The sequence below is a fragment of the Podarcis liolepis genome (assembly GCF_965112155.1).
Source record: "Podarcis liolepis genome assembly, chromosome: 6".
NCBI lineage: Eukaryota > Metazoa > Chordata > Lepidosauria > Squamata > Lacertidae > Podarcis > Podarcis liolepis.
Genome location: NC_139559.1, coordinates 40,602,650 through 40,623,574, shown reverse-complemented (window position 1 = coordinate 40,623,574; position 20,925 = coordinate 40,602,650). Strand labels below are relative to the sequence as shown.

The 20,925-nt window shown below is 43.8% G+C and overlaps 1 protein-coding gene across 2 annotated transcripts in view; it reads right to left on the bottom strand.

Moving 5' to 3' along the window:
• SLC26A9 (solute carrier family 26 member 9) overlaps positions 1-3,579 on the bottom strand; it is a 59,350-nt gene extending 55,771 nt beyond the window's left edge. The window contains exon 1 of one of the 2 annotated variants that reach the window (XM_083508837.1): positions 3,463-3,579. The gene's annotated coding sequence lies outside the window, so the exon portion shown is untranslated. The remainder of the gene's footprint in view (positions 1-3,462) is intronic. The other variant, XM_083508838.1, reaches the window with a different exon arrangement.
• Positions 3,580-20,925: the final 17,346 nt, after the last annotated feature.

The following is a 20,925-nucleotide window of genomic DNA, read 5'->3' as shown; positions in this document are numbered from 1 at the left end:
CAGTCATAATAAGGTACACGTTTGACAGAAGCAGACAAAAAAGCAGGGGGAAACCCTGATCTCCCTAAATGCTGTCTCAGAATTTTGGAGGACGAGTGACAAACAAAATAATGTTTTCAGTCCAAGGGATCCTGAATGTATTTGGAAATAAATCCAGAGACTTCCTTCCTAGTGAATATTTAGAACTGCGGGCTGAAAAGAAAGAAGACTGGTTGATAACATTTCCTTGAACTAGTTATCACTTGCTTGCCAAATGTTTCCCTGACATTCCGACTGCTATTGCCCTTTGAAAAAAAGCACACGGCCAATGAAACGTCTTAGGGAATTAGAAAGTTTGCAGACTGAGGCATTCCTTTTGCACCTGAGAACACTCTTATGCAGACTGCCTGCTGGGAGCTCTAATGCACCCTCTCCTTCCTGCTCTCCCCCTCCCTCCCTCGCTGCTGGAGTACGAAGCATTAGAGAACAACAAACATGTTCAGGTCATCTACTCTGTCCGCTCATGAGACTGTTTCGTCGCTTGGATAGGCGTAACCCGAGGGCAGAAGTGGGGAACTTCAGTCCCAGGGTCTGAATGCAACCTTCCGGGTCTCTGTAGCTGCCCCTTGAGACTCCCCTTTGGCCACACTCCCCGGACATCTCCCATCTCTCCAGTACTTTTGCCTGGCTGGAAAGTGTCCTTGAACTGGGATAAAACCTCTTGCTTGTCTGGATATAGAGGCGTGGGGGCAAAAGCCTCTGACTTTTGCAGAGATGGAACATAGCCTGTTATGCACAGGTAGGTTTCCCACCTGTTGCTCTGCCCATGTTTGATTGTGGCCACACGCACTACTGCCTTGTGGCCCCTAGAAGCTTTCCTGTGAGGAACTGTGGCCCTCAGGCTGAAAAGGTTCTTCAATCCTGCCCAGGGGCATCGCTATCACAGCAGCATCTCCTCACATTCCCTGCTTCCTATCAACAACCAAACATCTTATAATGAAATTGTCTCCATCCAAAACTCAATGACAATGTAGGCAATCTGAAACTCCCCATGTTTTGCTCAAGTCGGTTAACACTATATAATTTCAGCCCCCAACATACATTTCCCACCCCCTTCAAGTTATTTTGCTAAAAAAATTAACAATCTTTATAATTTAAATGCATATAAGTATCTGTATGGCAATCATAAACTGTAACACTTTAAATAAAATTAAATACAGCAGCCTAATGATCACAGCAAATTATGACATGTGCCATATCTGAAGATGCTTTACTTTTCCAGTGTTCGGTAAATTAAAACCAAATTCAAACAAACTTATTGCAAAAGCTTGTGTTGTTTATCGCATTTATATCTTGAGATAGTTTAGGCATCACAGCGTATTCACATATTTCATTTTCCTATTCAGAAATAGAAAGACTAGACTGCTGTCCCATAGTTAGCATAACCCATTGATATTATATGCGTTTCATTCTAGCAGCGATGGAAACTGAATGTGACCTACACAGGCCAAATTAGTGAAAAATGCAAAATGTGATTGAGTGGTTTGAGGTATAGTTGCTTTTGATTCCTCCGTGTACATACTGATGGTATCACTGCATGCTTTGATCTCAGTTGACCACACCGCAAAACATGGCTGCATTACTGCTTTATGCCACCACTACCCTCTTGTCCAGGTCATTCATTCAGTTCCTATATCACTTTTAAACAAACATGCTAATCAGGTAGTGCTTGTTGCGCACATCTCACAGCTTGTGCAAACACTGTGTTCTTCTGGCATGTGCATATACATGGTAGTTTGTGCCAGGAGAAGAAAAGTAATTGAAGAGGAGTTTCCTTGGGGAAATGGTCCTCCATTCCTGTGCTGCAGTCCCAAATTTAATTTGCAACTACTGTTTATAAGAGTTTCTAGAAGCAGGGATGTATTCACATGTCTCTGCTACCTATCACTTCTTGCTTGAGTCTTAGGACTTCTTTGGATGTAAAGCATTAGCATATGGGTTGGAATTCCTCCCTTTGGGTTCTGTGTCTCATCTGAAGGTAGGGGGAAAGACACATTCTCTCCCTATATTAAGAGAATACACACCTTACTCCTTTAGATAAGACCCAGAAATGTGGGGTGGCAAAGCCCAAATCACTTGTAGCTCCTCTCTACTCCTTTTGAGCTCTTTGCTCTTCATTAAACCCAGGAAAGTAGCAAGCTGCCGCTGCAATTACAGTAGAGAGAGGCTACAATTACTCTCCACTTGAGTAGGAAATTGCTTCTACCTACTTCTTAGGAACAGGCTTGCCACTACCTAGAGATAAATGGCAGAAATTGCCTCCTGGAACAGCAGCCACAAGATGAAACACCATCAGTGCACAAGCCCTTGGTAAATTAGAAGTAGATTACAGCGACCTAGAGGTTGATATTGCAAGGGATACAACCCAGTGTCCCCAGTCTAGAGAAGCACAAACTCAGCAGAAAGTTGTTGCAGTTGAGAATCCCCCTTCCCAGAAACAGCACTGTAAATTTATCGGTGCCTATTGTTTGTGTGTGTGTGTAGACAAAAAGAAAAACTAGACTTTCTCCACCACTTGCATGCATACACACATTTATTACAACACTCTTTGTGCAAACAGAAAGGTGGTCCAGTTGTGGATCTAAATTGTTGGATCAGAGCAATGAACAAATGAGACACCAAGGGTCCTGACCAGCTGATAATCTCTCCTCTGCCCTTGCAGTCTGGCACCTGCTAGCACAACAGCCAAGTTTCTGACAACTCCCCTTTCCTCCAAACCTAAGAAAGTGCAGAGCTACAATATCTCTTTTTCTTTTATGTGGGGAAAAGCAGAAGCACGGGTTCATTTAAAAGCCTGCCCAAAGTCACACTCAAAACCTACATATCTGCTTATCTGCGGCAGGTAAAAGCTTTGACCTTGGAACTTCCAAGTCTCAAACAGTCACCCTCAGATGAAGAAAGGATCCTTCTTCCTCAATAATATGTGTATGGATATACAAATTGTTCCCTCTCTGGGGGTTTTCTCCTGACCTCTCCTCCTCTTCAGTGCTCAAGCTGTAAAAGAATTTGGAAGCAAGGACCTGTTATTTGAAATGCTTAGGTATAAAAACCCAGGGCTTTTTGTTGAGCGGAGCTGACTGATCACAATTTAGGAATACACCCCTCTACCATCAGGCAAATTTTCAGGGCGCTCACTGGCTAGAAAGGACTTTGCTTCTATAAGACTGAACTTTCATACACATGCATCTTGCCATATTTTCCTTCCTAAATCATTGCTGAGCAATTCCTGGGTAAATTTGCATTGTAAAAAGAAGGAAACGGTTGTGTGTTTTTTTAAAATAAATAAATAAATAAGGTCTCATAATATTTAAGTTCACACCCAGTGGTATTTGTAAGCTCAGGAGTGCAAAATCTCCCTCTTCACCTCCCCTCCCTATGCCCACCTTGAACAAAGAGCACAATTGTGTTGGGAATAAGGCTTACCTTCGCTCTGAAGGAGAGGAGAAAGGGACTGATTCTGGGAGGTGAGTGAGCTGCAGAAAGTGACAGGAGGCAGAAAGCTTCTCTCAAGGAAAGCACTCTGTGCTCAGCAGAGCCCAGTGAGTCATATATATAAGTGACTTCAGTCAAAGGGACAGTGGGCTGAGCTTGAAGTCTGATTGGCTTGCTGGGAAGTGAATGCTAGCAGGTAGCAAAGCCCATGAGATAGGAAAAGGAGATAAGCAGCTTTTTTGTGCGTATGTTATGTGTATATGCCTCCCCCTCCCCACACTCCCCTCTTTAGAATCAGGTTTGTTTGATCCCTTTGACATAGCTGGCCACTCCTAGACAATACATCACATTCAGTGTCCAGCAGGGACCCCTCCACTCCTAATGTTTGGACTTTTGGGGGGTTGCTTTTGTTGACCTGTTCTATGGTTTCATGATGGACAGGACAGTGTCTCCAGCCTGCCTTTGTGTCTTCTTGATGGCTTCTCCACATCAGCAAAGGACAATGAGACTCATTGTACCAGCTCTTGAACTCCCACAAGTTGGGCTTTGAAGATGGGATGTTCAGGGGAGAGCACTTCCTTTCTTACTTCCAGGTTTAAAAAAGGATGAGATGAAAGAGATGGAAAGAAAACAAAGAGAAGACCTCCTCAAAAGTGGCAATTAATGCTACATCCTCTGCACTGAGCTATGAAAAAGAGATGGAGGTAATCAATTTTTGATGTGATGCACATACACAGATCACTCGAGGCCATCTCTTCTAATGAGCTCACTTGAGCATCAAAATAAAGGCAACTTACATCTTTTAAATATGCAGTTTCTTCTTAGTCTGTTTTGGTCCTTATGTATGGCCGAAGTAAGAGGTGTTAAGGAATAAGAACTGTCATTTTGAAAAATCTTGCAGAGTGTCCACTCAAACTTCTGCTCCTTATGGAGAAAACCTCTCTGCCTTGTATAGTGATCACTTTATGGCACCATAATGTTGATGGGCCAAATATGTGTCCAATGACAAGTCATGCTTTTATAATGCTTATTAAAACATTTTGCAATAGATGGTGATAGGCAAGCCACCCAGGACCCTCCAGGCTGGTGTTTTATTGCGAGGGAATCTGCAACAAGTTTTTGCCACAATGACAGTGAATTTGTGGTGGATTTATTCTGCTTTAGTTCGTGCCACAATGTTTGCCCAATGCCACCACATTATTGCTGTCTGGAGAGGTTGTGGCGCAACAAAAACGGAACAAAAACAAACGAGAACATTTGTGGTATAGAAATTTACAGGGTTAGCAGGATGTTACAGGATATGCACTGATTGGAAATGAAACAGTGTGGCAGCCCCAAAATCCTTGCAGGTGCAAACAGTACTAAAAGCAGGATTGTGGATGACTCCTCTGATAGTATCGTGAGCCAAAAAAAATCATTATAAATGTGCAATAAAAAGAACATTAGTAGGAACCCTCCATTTTTCCTCTAATTGTTTTCCTCTATTTTGAGACCAGTCCACCATAGTTCTTTCCAGGCCATTTGGAAGGGTAAGGTTTTTAAATTTTGACTTTTGGAGATGGCCCTTAGGCACACACAAAAAGCATAAGCCACCAATCACCCTTGGTGTAATGCATTCTAATCATCATTCAGAAATTCACGGCATTCCTATAGCCATTTGGAAGGAACCAGGGCATTCCAATAGCCGTTCCCATTCTTCATTTTAGTCACTCTAAAGACATGTTTTTCTTCATGCAAATGTCAGGGTTTTCATTGGAAGGTGGCCTGTGCCTTTTGCACCCAACCCTGAATCTGCCAACAGTTGTGACTGTGGGGCAGCTGAGCACAAGGACTCAGTTGGGGCCAGACAGGGGGGAGAGAAGGTGTCTTTTTTCTTTTAAATTCAGCAAAGGCAAGCAGACAGCTGAACTGAACTGCCACGGCTGGCTCAGGTTCGCTGTTGCTTGCTGCCAATTGAAACATCAAAAAAAAAAAAAAAAAAAAAAACCCACAACCCAATAGGAAGAGAAACAATGTCCCTTCCATTTCCTTTCCAAGGGACACTACACAGAAAAAAAGAAATGGCTGCCCCAACGTTATTTCTCTTCCTAGGAGCTTCTGAATTTTAATTTAATGCATGCGACACAGAAGCAAGTCAGCTTTTGAATTAAACAAGTAAAAGATTAGGAGAGTGGGGAGAAGCAAGTACTCTAATTAATTTCTGCCCAGGAGACTCACGAGGGTATGCTCTCAGGGTCAAAACAAGAGGAGCCCTGCTTACCTTCAACATGCATGTAAATATATGAAGGTGGGTGCTCATTTTTGCAACAGCCTCTATCCAAATTTTCACATTATCCTAGGCTGCTTTCTTCACGCCATTTGCTCTCAAACATCATGGTCTTACTGAAGGGTTTTCTGCCTGCTCTCCTCAGAGACAGATCATTCAGCACAACCTCTTCCCATAGACTATTAATCAGCCAAAGGCCTGGTTGAAGAGGAACACTTTTGCCTGGCACCTAAAAATATATAATGAAGGCACCAGGCGAACGTCCCTGGGGTGCCACTGCAGAAAAAGCCCATTCTCGTGTTGCCACCCTCCAGACCTCATGGAGTAGGCCTGCAAAGAAGGGCCTCAAAGGATGATCTCAGGGTCCGGGATGGTTCGTATGGAGAGAGATGGTCCTTGGGGTATTGCAGTCCTGAGCCACCGAATTCTGCACCAGCTGAAGCTTCCAAACTGTCTTCAGAGGCAACCTTATGTACAAATAGTCCTTTGAAGTTCCACTTCGAGCGGAGGTGGGGAAACTCTCTGGATGTTGATGGATTCCCCCAGCCTGCATAGGCAACAGTTAAGAAGGGTGGAAGTTACAGTCCAACAACAGCTGGACTATATTTCTCATCCATGAGCCAGGCTTATGTTTCTGACAGAATCAACTGCCTAAGGACAGGCGAGAAGTGCAACTCAATTCACATTTTAAGGAAAACTTAAGGAAAATGTGTGAACAAAAACATAGCCATCCTTCAGAATTCCCACTTACCTGGATTTTGCAATGGAGCTCTCCAGCCAAGTAAGGCGCACAAATTGTATATATTTAAGTGTGCATATAAATGCATATATAAGTGAAAATAATATTAAAATGCATTATATTTAGGGAAATAGCCTTGTAAAAAGGTGTACATTATGTGAAACTGTGTATAAAAATGTGTATAGTAGCAGAAATTTCCACAAAAATGCTATAGAATTTTCCTGAGAACTTTTTTTTAAAAAAGAAAGTCACAAGCTGACATCGAAATACTATTTTTTTTTACCTCTGAAGTTGCTACAACCAAGGTAGCATTAGCTATAGGTACCAGGGGGAGCCTGGCAGTATGAAGGAGAATATTCTTCATGATTTTGATACACAGCCATTGTGAAGAAGCAGAGGAGGTGGAAGTCAGGTGAGGAATAAAGGAGGCAGTGAGATTAGAAATATTGGGGTGGAGGTTACAATCTAAAAATAGAAGGTTGAGGAAGGAAGAAGCAGCCGTTGACAAGTTCCCAGGAATTCACTTTCTGGCCTTGGGAAAACAATTTTGATATATTGTTTATTCCAACCGAGGTGGTCAGAAAGTGTCAGTAATTTTTCATCATTAAGAATCATTAATACAAGGAAGTTATCACAGTAGCTGAAGGGAAAAGATAGCCACATAACACACAATACTTGTTTGGCTTTTCAGTTTAAAGCAGAAGTGTAACTGATTGTTTCTAGGAGATAAGAGGAAATAGTGTTCAATTGTTCTCCTGTAAATATAATTAATTATCTCTATCACTTGATGTTAAAAGAGTAGCTTGATATGAAACTCCAGAGTCCTCAGAAACAGGAAACTTGCAGGGGGTGCTGTACCTGTAATAAGCCAACATCAGGCCTAACACCCTACATTCTAGCAGAGATGATGGCTTTTGAAAGAGTCTTCCCAGCATCACCAGGTGTGACAGCTGAGATCAAGGAGTATATCCTGAAGTCCATTATTATCAGTTTGCCCAGCAAATGTACCAGAAGCTCTAGACTCTTTCCTCCCCCCCTCCCTTAAGCTACAGGGACCCACCTGCTGGGAAGCTAGCATAGCTGGTGTCCCTCACACAGTCAACAATCTCTGAAGCATGTGTTCCAGTACATTTTTGAGCACAATTCAAAGTGTTGGTGCTGATCTTTAAAGCCCTAAACAGCCTCGGCCCAGTACACCTGAAGGAGCGTCTCCACCCCCATCATTCAGCCCGGACACTGAGGTACAGCGCCAAGAGCCTTCTGGCGGTTCTCTCGCTGAGAGAAGCCAAGTTATGGGGAACCAGGCAGAGGGCCTTCTCGGTAGTGGCGTCTGCCCTGTGGAATGCCCTCTCATCAGACGTCAAGGAAATAAACAACTATCTGACTTTTAGAAGACATCTGAAGGCAGCCCTGTTTAGGGAAGTTTTTAATGTTCAATGTTTTATCATGTTTTTAATATTCTGTTGCGAGCTGCCCAGAGTGGCTGGGGAAACCCACCCAGATGGGCAGGGTAGAAACAATAAAATATTATTATTATTATTATTATTATTATTATTATTATTATTATTAACAACATGCTTACATTACAGCACCATCATGACTACCCAGAATAAAGTGGGGTTTGTTTCTGCTGCCCTGAGGTGAAACAAATTTACTTGACAATAAAACATAGAAAAGAATAACACATTTTAAAAGTATATAAAAAAATAAAACAAGCATCTATAACCATGTAGTTCAGATTCTAATTAGCCAGCACCTCAGGGTCCTTCCATAGCCTAGTTAGAGGTGTTTTAGCCACATCATGATATACTGTGGCTTATCATTCATGATGGGAATGAGACTAAACTCCCCCTGCAACTTACCCACTCTCGCTTCCCACCTCCTCCTCTTGTGCGGCTGTGAGGAGGAGAAGGGAAGCATTTTTGTAAATGTTTCACAAGCCATAACAATATAGCAATATAAAAAGTCATTAGGATCCTTCTCACAGGGCAGTTGGTGGTAGAATGGCTTTGCCAGGTCGGGGCACAGGAGAAAGGGAGAAGAGGGGGGTAGCCCAGTCCAGAGGTATGTTTGGAGGTGATGTCTACCTGATTCCTTTTCTCTCTCCTGGTATCTCCCATATTACAGAACACTTTTGCTCTTTCTCTTTTAATATGGCATTTGCAAGCAATTGTCTTGTTGGGGCAATAGATGCATTTACCTAGAATTCATTTCAAGCATTTGTCTTAGCATAAGGAAATTGTACTTTCTCAGCACTCAGACTGCAAACAATCAATCAATCAATCAATCAATCTTTATTACAGTGGTACCTTGGGTTACATACGCTTCAGGTTACATACGCTTCAGGTTACAGACTCCGCTAACCCAGAAATAGTACCTCGGGTTAAGAACTTTGCTTCAGGATGAGAACAGAAATTGTGCTCTGGTGGCGCAGCAGCAGCAGGAGACCCCATTAGCTAAAGTGGTGCTTCAGGTTAAGAACAGTTTCAGGTTAAGAACGGACCTCCGGAACAAATTAAGTACTTAATCCAAGGTACCACTGTACACTCAAAGACCAGATAACATTTGAACTGCAAACAGATTCTCACTGTAAAAATGCGCTGGGATTACATGGAGACTCCCTGTGCTATTTAGAAGTCTCCCTACTGCAGAAGTTCTTCTTCAGCACATAAAAGGTTCGTAAAACTGAGGACACACCATACATTTAAGGCACACTTAAAGAACACCCCACCCCACAAGAATCTTGGGAAGTGTAGCTTGTTAAAGGTATTGGGAGTTGCATCTCTGTGAGGGGTAAACCCCAGTCCCCAGGATTATTGAGGTGAAAGCAAGGTGCTCTGAATATATTGTGTCTACACAGGAGACAAGTCCAAGAAGCATGGGTTTGCTCTTCCCCCTCACAGCACTGTAATTGTGTGTATGTGTGTATGGAATGCCTAAATACAACTCTTTTCTATCTAAAATGCAGCGAACATCCTTTCTCCCCTCTGCAACATGGCAAGCCCCTTTCAACATTGTATATTATGTCATAAAACTAAGCTTCACCCCTTAACCCTCCTACCTTGTTTTTGTTAGCAGCCTGAGACACCGCAAAAAATGAAGCTTGTTTTGACCTGTCAAGAAATCATGGGAAAAGCTTCCCATATTAAATTTCTGTGTTGTCAAGCTGCTATGCTAATAGACAAGGCTGGGCTAAGACTTTTTTCCCCCGCCTGAGGCAAAAGACAAGATGGCACCCATCCTCCCCGCCTTGACACTGCGCCCCACCTCCCAGCTTCTGCCTCATTCTGCCTAATGGCAGGGCCAGCCTTGAGCCAGTTTTGAAAAATGGCAACCCTACATTTAGTGCCTTTCTTCTGGCTCCCACTCCCAGGAGAAGGGCAGAGCTGTGTTTATTTCCCTCAAGACAGGAATTCATCCCTGGGCGAAGAAAAGACTGAAGTGGTTATTTTAAAGCTATGAACAGAGATACTTGGGACGCAGGTGGCGCTGTGGGTTAAACCACAGAGCCTAGGACTTGCTGATCAGAAGGTCGAAGGTTCGAATCCCCGCAACAGGGTGAGCTCCTGTTGCTCGGTCCCTGCTCCTGCCAACCTAGCAGTTTGAAAGCACGTCAAAGTGCAAGTAGATAAATAGGTACTGCTCCGGTGGAAAGGTAATCAGTGTTTCCATACACTGCTCCGGTTCACTAGAAGTGGCTTAGTCATGCTGGCCACATGACCCGGAAGCTGTACGCCGGCTCCCTCAGCCAATAAAGCGAGATGAGTGCCGCAACCCCAGAGTCAGTCACGACTGGACCTAATGGTCAGGGGTCCCTTTACCTTTACCTTACAGAGATACTTATTTCTAGATCTGGGAACAAAAAAAACATGAGAAAGAGGAAATGGGGTTAGCCTAATCTGGACCACAGTGTTCCCTATATGGGCATACAATATAACTGTTTTATCTCTTGCCATGATAGCAGAAGGCCTATTTCCAGGCACTTAATATTACCAGATTGATTGCTCTTGACTGGACAATAATTTAGGATGAATTTATTGCCCTGAGGCCATCGAACTGAACCTTGGAGAGCTCCAGATGGCAGCTTGTGTGATCTGAAGTGGTCTTTGAGACCAAGGGCCAAAATGTGCTCTTGGACCAACAGATGTGCTCTCCTGGCAGTGGTGGTGGTGCATTTGCTGAGATGGGGATGGAGTAGGGCAGAGAGTGGTGAGATTGTGGGAGCTCTGGGTTGGCCATAGTGGCCTCCCACAGTACACACTACTGTCTCACACCACCCTGCCCTGGCAAGTGTAGCACTGGTGGCAGGACGGCGCCAGTGTACCCCTGCCCAGACACCACAGCAGCCGGAGACTTGCAGCCCAGTCCAAAGCATGGGCTATTCAGACCATTGGAGGTTGCTTTCTAGTTCTTAGGGTTGCATGCTGAACACTTGAGGAAAGGGATATATAAATATTTATCAGTTTACTTTCACAATGAGAACAACCAGTTTCAGTTCAGGTTCACTGGCTTTGATCCAATGAAAGAAAAAGCAGAGATTTAATAATAATAATAATAAATTTTATTCATATCCCGCCCTCCCCAGCCGAAGCCGGGCTCAGGGCGGCTAACAACAATAAAACAGTACAACAGTACAACACAACACTCTAAAATCATTCATTATAAAATTAATTCAAATCAAACCAATGCCCACCACTGGGCCAGAGCTCCGCGAAGATTGCCAAAGGAGGGAGTCAGGCTGTGCCCTGGCCAAAGGCCTGGTGGAACAGCTCTGTCTTGCAGGCCCTGCGGAAAGATGTCAAGTCCTGCAGGGCCCTAGTCTCTTGTGACAGAGTGTTCCACCAGATCGGAGCCACAGCCGAAAAAGCCCTGGCTCTAGTTGAGGCCAGCCTAACCTCTCTGTTGCCTGGGACCTTCAAGATGTTTTTATTTGAAGACCGTAAGTTTCTCTGTGGGACATACCAGGAGAGGTGGTCCCGTAAGTATGAGGGTCCTAGGCCGTATAGGGCTTTAAAGGTTAAAACCAGCACCTTAAACCTGATCCTGTACTCCACCGAGAGCCAGTGCAGCTGGTATAGCACCGGGTGAATGTGATTTCACAGCGAGGACCCCGTAAGGATTCTCGCTGCAGCATTCTGCACCCGCTGGAGTTTCTGGGTCAGTCTCAAGGGCAGCCCCACGTGGAGTGAGTTACAATAATCCAGTCTGGAGGTGACCGTCGCGTGGATCACAGTGGCTAGGTCAGGGCGAGAGAGGTAAGGAGCCAACTGCTTAGCTTGGTGGAGATGGAAAAATGCCGCCTTTGTTATAGCTGCAATCTGCGCCTCCATGGAAAGGAAGGTGTCGAAAATTACACCCAAACTCTTAACAGACGGTGCTGGCACTAATTGCTCCCCCGCAAGAGATGGGAGTTGCCCCCCCCCCCCAATCCCATATCGTCCCATCCCAGCCACAGGACCTCTGTCTTCGAAGGATTTAGCTTCAACCGGCTCCCACGTAACCATCCAGCCACAGCTTCCAAACATCTGGTCATTGTGTCTGGGGCCAAGTCAGGATGGCCATCCATCAACAGATAGAGTTGGGTGTCATCAGCATACTGATGGCAACCCAGCCCAAAACTCCGGACAAGCTGGGCGAGGGGGTGCATAAAGATGTTGAAAAGCATCGGGGAGAGTATTGCACCCTGAGGTACTCCACACACCAAGGAGTGGCGCGATGACAATTCCCCCCCAAGCGCCACCCTCTTTAAAAGTTGTTGCTGTTCCTGACGTATTTAAATCAATGCCAAGAAAAGCTTCACCTGTTACATTTCTACCTTCTGCATTGCTTTTATAGACACAGGAGCAGTAAGTTTTCTGGTTTGAGTGTGTGTGTTGTTGTTGCAGTTCTAGTGGTTTGGCAAACAAGGTTTATGGTTGCCAACTTTTTAACTGCTTCCTGTAGCTGTGCCTTAACAGCAGCTTGAATATGGCCTATTTCATGGCATGGAGAGACATGCAGTCGCCTACTAAGTGCTGCCTGTCGAAGCACATGTAAAGGATACAGATACAGGCTAGGTGAAAAGTTGGCAGCCCTACTTTTTTTCTTGGAAATGTTTGTTGCTACTTTGTGTTTTTGTTTTTGTTTGTCTATTTCCCCAAATGGATTAATGGAGTTAAACCCTAAGAGTTCGTCAAGTGAGTGTCAAATGAGTATTTGCGGGATTAAGATGCTCCTCAAGAGAGAAACTACTGCATTTTTTTTTCTACGCAACCTCAGCATTGTCAAAGTTTCAGCCACCAAGTGGCCTCATGTTATATTTTTAGCCCAGATAAATCCCCTTGTGTTCACTCGAATGCTATATGCTTGTCTGAGCTGGCGCAGGAAGGGGGAGCTTTATCCATGCAGGAATGAGGAACCGAAATTAGAGAGAGAAGGAGGGAGTGGGGAGGAAAAGAGAAGGGTTTGGGAGGAGAACTGGAAAAAAACAAGCCAGGAAGTTTAAAGAACCAAAGGAAGAAATACGGATTTGGAAGTTTCGCTTGTGTTTCTACTTGCATTACGACAGGGGTGGGAAACTTAATCTAGCCCATAGGCCTAATCAGGCCCCGAACAAGGTACCGTTTTGGTTTTCCTGGGCTGTGTTCCCCAACCCATGGCCACCTGCCCACACATCTGAGGTCATATGTGACATCAAATGTGGACAAAAGAGCAATTTAGAGTTTAAACTGAGCCCTTAATTGCTCAATCGCAAGTGGAGCTCATTGGGAACTCCCTGGTACAGTCAGTGGGGCTCACTGTCGCTTGTCAATGAGTAGCATTTACAGTTTGCTGTAACTGCAGAGGGAGACTTTTGGATCCAGCCCAAAATCTGGTTCCCTACCCCTTCTTTATAACATTAGGAAAGTTTTATGAAGGCTATAGCTGGACTGCCATGTCTTAGCACAAAGGTCAAATGTATATGTTACAAATAAATCTCAGGTGAATCAGGAGAATAGCTACAGGCGTGTCATTAGGGAGGCTGGATTCTAAAGAGGGAATGGCTTTTGCCCTTTTGATTGTTGTGTAGAAGACCATGTGGTGTAGCTTGCCATACACCTTAGGAGAGCGTCTGAACAAATACCCTCAGAAATTACTGCAATGCGTTATACATAGAGCAGCTTCTGAAGAAAGTTTGGAAACTGGTGAAGAATTTGGTGCAAGGTAAGGTAAAAAGGTAAGGTAAAAAAGGGTGGGACGTGGGTGGCGCTGTAGGTTAAACCACAGAGCCTGGGACTTGCCGATCAGAAGGTCGGCAGTTCGAATCCCCGCAACGGAGTGAGCTCCCGTTGCTCGGTCCCTGCTCCTGTCAACCTAGCAGTTCGAAAGCACGTCAAAGATAAATAGGTACCACTCCAGCGGAAAGGTAAACGGCGTTTCCGTGCGCTGCTCTGGTTCGCCAGAAGCGGCTTAGTCATGCTGGCCACATGACCCGGAAGATGAGCGCCACAACCCCAGAGTCAGTCACGACTGGACCTAATGGTCAGGGGTCCCTTTACCTTTACTTAAGGTAAAAAGGTAAAGGACCCCTGGACAGTTAAGTCCAGTCAAAGGTGACTATGAGGTGCAGCTCTCATCTTGCTTTCATGCTGAGGGAGCCGGCGTTTGTCTCCAGACAGCTTTCCGGGTCATGTGGCCAGCATGACTAAACCGCTTCTGGCGCAATGGAACACTGTGATAGAAACCAGAGCGCACGGAAACACCGTTTACCTTCCCGCCACAACAGTACCTATCTATCTACTTGCACTGGCATGCTTTCGAACTGCTAGGTTGGCTGGAGCTGGGATAGAGCAACGAGAGCTCACCCCGTCACGGGGGGATTCAAACTACCGACCTTCTGATCGGCAAGCCCAAAAGGCTCAGTGGTTTAGACCACAGTGCCACACTTTATGTTGCACAAGGACAAGGAGGCCAGGAATGGATCTCACTTTTAGAATTTAGTTTATTGGTTAATTGACAGATCACTTTACAGTGGTACCTCGGGTTACAGACACTTTAGGTTACAGATGCTTCAGGTTAGAGACTCTGCTAACCCAGAAATAGTACCTCAGGTTAAGAACTTTGATTCAGGATGAGAACAGAAATCGTGCTCCGGCGGCGCAGCAGCAGCGGGAGGCCTCATTAGCTAAAGTGGTACCTCAGGTTAAGAACAGTTTCAGGTTAAGAATGGACCTCCAGAACGAATTAAGTTCTTAACCCGAGGTACCACTGTAATCCTATTGAATCTACTCCTAATGGATTGCTCATAATAACCATGTTAACTTAGGAGTAGTTTTTCCCAGAACATAGGTGAATGACAGTTTAATTTGTATTGAGACCACAATGGGAGGCAAAGGACTTTCCTTCCCTCCTCAGAGACTCACACATCATGGTCCTGACCTGGGTTAAAATAAAGGGGACCTTCAATTTTAATCTAGGGCAGGGGTGTCCAAACTTTTTTCAAAGAGGGCCAGATTTGATGAAGTGAACATGCATGAGGGCCGACCAAAGTTGTTGACCTTTTTTAAGATTGAAGTTATTGAGCTTTTTTTACAAGTCAGAGTTTATGGAAGCAATCTGCCTTATGCTATTTTGGTTCTTGAATATTTCAGGAAATGCATAATTATATGGCACTAAGAGATGCTTTATGATGTCATTTTTACACACCATGATTAGCCAGCTTCTGTGCAGGCTACAGATAAAAATGTGCTCATGATAAGATAAGACAGGTTTCAGGCAAAGAGATTTTATACTGCAGAAGTCAGGAAGCATATCGAACCTACAAATGGTTTCTCACGCAAATCCCTTTCTCACATATTGCTATTTGTATACATCAACACGAAGTCTTCCCTGTATGTTGCACAATGACAAGGAGGCCAATAATGAATCTCACATTACAAGGAGATCTGAGAAGCATGGTGGCCCTGAATTCCTTTGTAGTCAGCTCACCTCCCCAAACACAATACTCCAATGTGATGGCAAACTAGAGATAGAGGGATTTTGATTTTCTCCCCCAGGAATGCTCATGAAGAGCGACTTGCACCATTTAAACTACTGTGTTATATAGTCAAATGTTCTAATGTGACCATTTGAAAAGGCAAATCTTCACTCTGCTTTTTTTTTTTTTTTTAGTAATTCCTTTAGTGCGTGTTTGCACAAGAGTACATATTCCCTTGATTTCAAATACTTATGGAAAAACACAATTTACACCAAAAATGTGGGCCCAGTTGTGAAAAATGGCAGTTCTGATTTTCTTGTGAATGCTTTGTCCAAAAGGCATTGAATCATAGAATCATAGAATCATAGAGTTGGAAGAGACCACAAGGGCCATCGAGTCCAACCCCCGGCCAAGCATTGCATCCCCTCAACATGATGTGGTGTCTTACAGTCGTCTCAGACTACAAGCCGGCATCCCTGACTATTGGCTATGCTGGCTGGGGTTAATGGGACTCATAGTCAAGGGCAGGGAAAGCGGGTTATTAGGTTTATTTACCTTTAAACTGGATTTGGACTTGGCAAATAGAGGACTGTCCTCTGTAAAGTAGGGCACATGGCTACCCTATATTTAGTGCTGGGTGAATTAAGTTTGTCACAGCCTTCAGGGCTAGGTGAGGAAAGGCAAGATTTGGTGAGCCCTTGTAGGCACCTTTAAGGTGGAGGGGAATTCCTGCATATTGCCATTCAGGGCCATGGGATGATTCAGAAAGGCACCTAAGCAAGCGCTGCTACCTGGAAAGGGGCTGGGCTATCAAAGCAAGTTTGAATTGCCATGTGGTTCCCAAGTTTAGTATCAAATCCCCACCCATATTTGTGTTGTGGCTCTTGCTGTATTTCAGATAATATATTCTGTCCCATGTTACCCAACAGTCTTGTGTCTCATCTCGTAATTCCAGGGTATATCCACATAAGCAATGAACACAGGGACTAGCAACAGACTCTGTCCTGTCACAGTCTTGTGTATTGAACAAGCAAGCACCTGACATGCCAGGACACATGAAAATAGAATGTAGGAAATGTACTATAATCTACTCATCTACCCCCTCCAGTATCCCATATAGCAGGCTTCCTCAAACTCGGCCCTCCAGATGTTTTCGGCCTACAACTCCCATGATCCCTAGCTAGCAGGACCAGTGGTCAGGGATGATGGGAATTATAGTTTCAAAACATCTGGAGGGCCGAGTGTGAGGAAGCCTGCCATATAGGCTAAATATTAGAGTTACGCACTGGCCACAAGACATGACTTGTATCTGTATCTGCGAAGCATCCCAATCTGTTTTGGAGTCACTTTGCCTCTTTCCAATTCTACTTGCTATTTGAGACCGAACAAAATTTGTTAACAATTAAGCACAGCATGAAAGTCATCTAACTTCAGCCAAAACCCTGCACAAGGAATTCCCCATTCACAATACTGGACAATCTAAAAACAGATGAAGTAGATGAAATTTGCAGGGTCACTGGCAGGAGGTGGTCTTCTGTTCCTCTCCCACAGTTTTTTTGGGAGATACAGCATCTTCGTCTTGGCAGAGGCAGATTTCTCTCTCTCTCTGCATAGGGGAAGAGGTAGCGTGGGAGAAGCTTAGATCATTTTAAAAACAACAAGCATAGTTTTTAATATTTACTTCAGCATCCCTCCCCCAAATCACTGTGGTTGGAGTATCTTGGGAAAATAATTCACTGTGATTAAAATCTAGACCTGTCATTCAAAATGAAAGATCCCCACCCCCAGTCTCTCCACCGCCTCTCCTCTCAAGCTCAAGGTATTTCCCTAATCAACCTGATTTAGCTTTTTTTTTAAAAAAAAAAATGAGATTGAGATGAGATGATTACTATATATATTATATAAATCACATTAAGAGTGTAGCAGAGTGATTTGGTACTTTAGGAAGTCTTTAAAAAGAACTTTTTAAGAGCTCAGTTTGACTCCAGCATGTTATAGCCCCACCTGAATCACCAACATTTGTCTAATAATTTGGAAAGTTCCCAGAGCCAATGCACAGTTCCCAGCTAAATGCTACTCTCATGCAATTAAAAAGCAATAACCCTACTTGCCCTTGACCCATGGAGGTTAAAACAAGATTTCATTGGCAGGGGAGGTATTTATGTAAAAGTGAAAGGTGCACTTGAGGCTAGCAGGTACTGCTGACTTCAGCAAATCCCAGGCCTGGCCAGAGGAGCAGCCACATCCCACATCCCTGTAATCCTTTTTACATGCTGATTTAAAACAAAAATGAAAACAATGTGTAAATTAGTGGTGTTAGTGCAATCTCGTTCTTTACACGTTCCAGGGCTAGAAATGAATCACAATCTGCCTTAAAGTCCATTGTAGAACACAGATATGCCTTGTAACCTCCAAGTGTTTTTGCAATATACAATATTCAGGCTTCAATAAATACATTTTACTCACCATGCTGTTTTATTATTGTCTATGTCCGGTGTTTCGTTTTCAAGAAAAACAGGTGCTGGAACTCACCATGATGTTGCTACAATAAGTCTCCAGACAACTTGGGACAGCCCTGAACAGATTTTGGATTTACAACAGCCGCGTTCACCACCCACGGAGGTGCTAAAAACCTTGGCAAGCTGTCTCCTAGTTGGTTTGGGGGTCGCCCCTGTTCTCATGTAGGTCAAATAAATGTGCCCCCACCTCCCTCATTCTCTTAGATTCAGGCAAATGGCTAGGGCAGCTCAGAAAGGCTCTTGCGCAAATGCACACATGTGCAATGGTAGAGCTCTGGCTGGAAAGCTTAAAGCCCGCTGCTGCTACGTGAGAGATGGATTGAAGAATGGGAAATACAAATTGGCCCTGTCCCGTAACTTGACCAATAGCAGCTAGGAACCGCCAGGAGCTAGGTGGAGTCATAGATCTAAACAAAAGTATAGACTTGCACAGGATGTTTTGAGTTGAAATGTTTGTTTTGGGCTTCTCAGAAGTACATAAAGGCAAGAGGCAGGTGCAGGGAGATTTGGCCTGCAGTGGTGCCCACCTGAGAGGTGCCCAAACTGTGCTCTGGCATGCTCTGGCCAAAAAAAGCACAGTGTATGTCCTTAAAAAAAAACAAAAAACAGAGTGGCCTAGGAATCATCCAGATAATCAGATCAGAGGCAAATTTAAGGGTATGTGACCATTTCAGTTGCACTGGGTGCCAAGCCTCAGTGGTGCCACAGGTAACACCACAACTATGATTTAGAATGAAGTGCAAGAGGAAGGGGAACACTGCTGATATTTGAGACTCCAAGGTCCGCCACTGATCAGACCATAAATAGTTTGAATGAACAAGAGTGGTTCTTACACATAGTTACCATATTATGGGTCCACCTATCAGAGATAGATGAGGTACATGACTTCAGGAAACCAGGAACTTGGAATAATAAGCAATCTACTGTAATTGATTAATGGATAGAAAATGTTGACCTAGGGAAGTCCTTTGACAGACTTCAAACAGAAAGGACAGAATCGTGAATACCACACGCTCTTGTAATTTAATGCCAATGAGATAAGACCAATTTATTTCCCATTAATCTTTAGGTGCTGTGTCCATTCTCCTTAGGCGTAGTGACAGGGGAGTGATCATCCCAGCTGGGTGCTTGACTAGAAAAGCCATTGTGGGTCCAACAGATATGGGTCTTAAGTGGAAGCATAAATATTTATTGCAAACAGGAGAATATTTCAATAGGGCACAGTTATGCATGGTATACTTTTATTTGGTTTTAGAAATGAGATGCATGTCCCTAGGATACCAATCCTCTTATGAATTATGTCCAGCTGAGCACCTTGCTTTGTGATGGTAGTTGCACTGGGAGAGCACAGAAAAATAAACAAGGGAGGGATCCTGATAATAAAGTCAGCTGGATGTAAGCACCTGCATTCAGTGCACAGAAGTGGGATGTCCTCATCAGAGCTCCTTATTCACAAGGCACTGAACTAAATAATATTTTCCACAACTCCTCAAAAGATTCCATCAACAGTGTCTCTGAATTTTTTTCCACATCACTTGGGAAGATAGGTGAACTAATGTCAGTGTACGGGAAGAAGCAAAGATCACCAGTGTCTAAGCAATGATTCTTCAACATCAATTTTGTTGGACTGGTCATGTTGTTCGGATTCCTGATTATTGTCTTCCTAAGCAACTACTCTATTCTCAAGTTAAGAATGGAAAGCGAAATACCAGTGGACAACAAAAGATGCTCTCAAGGCAAATCTTTAAAAATGTAGTATAAGCACTGATAACTGGGAAACACTGGCCTGCAAGCGCTCCAGTTGGAGAACAGCCTTTACCAAAGGTGTCATAGACTTTGAAGAAACACGAACTCAGGGCGAAAGGAGAAACGTGCTAAGAGGAAGGCACACTTGGCAAACCCGCACCGTGATCAACTCCTGCCAGGAAACCTACGTCCCCACTGTGGAAGGACTTGTGGATCCAGAATTGGCCTCCACAGTCACTCACAGACTCACTGTTAAGACTGTTTTCATAGAAGACAATATTACACAACTATGAGTGATTGCCAAAGATTTTCTTGTGTCCATTGGTGTTTTCTGTATGGCTAGCTATCCCGATACTCTATGGAAGGGGAGCAAAATGTGTGTTTGATCTCCAGCTAGCTAGGTGGAGAGCAGACTTCCATTTATTGCATGCAATTTGGGATCGTAAGAACTTGAATCCTTTAATCATGACTGTAGAGTCTTAGCATTGGACTTTTATGGAGCCAAGGGGGAGGAGCTGTCTCCCTCCTCTAAAGCTGCATTTCGGTAATATTGATTTATTTATAAGATGTCTTACCAGTCCTTCACCAAAATGTCCACAAGCTAATACAGTTTGAAGAGCTTTAAACATTAGAGCGGGATTATTCTAGGCCTTCATGCTACCCTAAAAGTTCCATTTACAAATTGTTTTGACAGGATTTAAGAGGTTTGAAGTTTAGTTTCATGAACATGGTTATGCCCTTCTGTAACATCCATCAAAACCGTTAAAAACCTTGGCTATAAAGAGGCAACGTCTGCTTTGTGGATAGGATTGCAAAATGCAAAACTTTCCCCAGCATCAGAGAGAACGGAGCACTTCCTGTGAAAGTTTGTGTGCATCGGAGCCCCATGGAAGTCAGGATGGTGAAACATGTAAGGTGTAGGAGTCTGTGTAAAAAAAAAAATGTAAGTGGATTAACAAATTAGTGAGGCATCTGGCAAAAACATGTTAATCCCTTATAAGCCCCTTACACATTAATGGAACCATTCCAGGTGTGTCTGTTCTGTTTGCCTTTTTCATTCTTTTGAGATGACTGTTCCCTTCTTCTTCCCTTCAATTTTGAATGTTTTCTTTCCACATAAAATCCAAACTATCGTAATTCATCACCCCCCTCCTTTCCTCCTTTTCTTTTTTGTTATGGGAGAAAAATAAAGAAAAACATTCTATTTGTGTTCAAATCCTAAACAAGCAGTAGCAGAGTTTTTGTGGAG